Source organism: Aplysia californica, unplaced genomic scaffold, assembly GCF_000002075.1.
Source record: "Aplysia californica isolate F4 #8 unplaced genomic scaffold, AplCal3.0 scaffold00003, whole genome shotgun sequence".
NCBI classification, from domain to species: domain Eukaryota; kingdom Metazoa; phylum Mollusca; class Gastropoda; order Aplysiida; family Aplysiidae; genus Aplysia; species Aplysia californica.
In genome coordinates, this window is record NW_004797273.1 from 422,006 (window position 1) to 423,146 (window position 1,141).

Sequence of the window (1,141 nt, forward strand, 5' to 3'; positions counted from 1 at the left end):
AGAGAGAGAGAGAGAGAGAGAAAGAGAAAGAGAGAGAGAGAGAGAAGAGAGAGAGAGCCGGAGGGAGGGAGAGAGACAGGGATGGATAGCAGCTTCTCGGAGGAGAGATAAAACGGCAGGAGAAGTGTACTTTGAGGAGTTTGAGATGGGTACGTATGAGATAAGGGGATAGAATAGAGGTGAGGAGGTGCATGATAGGAGATGGAGACTTTGTGGTTGAGGGGGATGAGGATTAATGACAAGTAACAGCACCCTTGCGCTCTGGAAAGTCAAACTCTACTTCAAAGATTTGATGCAAGTAAAGTTAGGAGATGAAAGGAGCCATGGAATACCAGCCCCCCCCCAAAAAAAGTGGGTGAGGTGGCGGGGGATGAGGGTTTTTTTAAGAGGGGGGGGGGGCATACAGGATCTTCTGTCTCTGAACGTGGGGACGAAGCTGACGACAAGCCTCAACATTTGCATTTACTTTTCCGACTGCTGTAGCTCTCATTTGTCTAAGTGACCACATGTAATTTTAATTCTTTCTGTCTACCCGAGCAACCCTATAAGATTCGTTCTGTTCTTCACATTTTCTGTCCCCTGGGACGAGATGGCTCATGCACTGGCCATTGCATCATGTGACTACTTTTGTACTTTCAACTCTCAGACCCGAGGTAGTCAAGTCAACTGACTAGAAGCTGCATTATCATATTGATTTTTTACATCTTGCTTTCCTCATGTGTTTTTAATATCAGCTTGCTTGCACTGCATCTGTGTCTTCACATTATGTCAAGTCTTTCTTTTTTTTTTTTTAAAGGTCTTTTTTTTTGCAGAAAATGATAACTTATATACATGAATTAAATTTGTTGCCATGAAGCTTACGAATTGTAAATGTTACTATGGACAATACATGACTAGTCTTAAATGTGGTAATTTGATATAAGTTGCCTGTGCTGTTGGCAGTCGATTGGTTGATGAAGGAAACCACCAGAGGACACATAAATGGTATACAGTGGACCCCATGGACACAGTTGGACGATCTGGATATTGCGGACGACGACGATGATGGTGATGATGATGATGATGATGATGATGATGATGATGATGATGATGATGATGATGATGATGATGATGATGATGATGATGATGATGATGATGACAC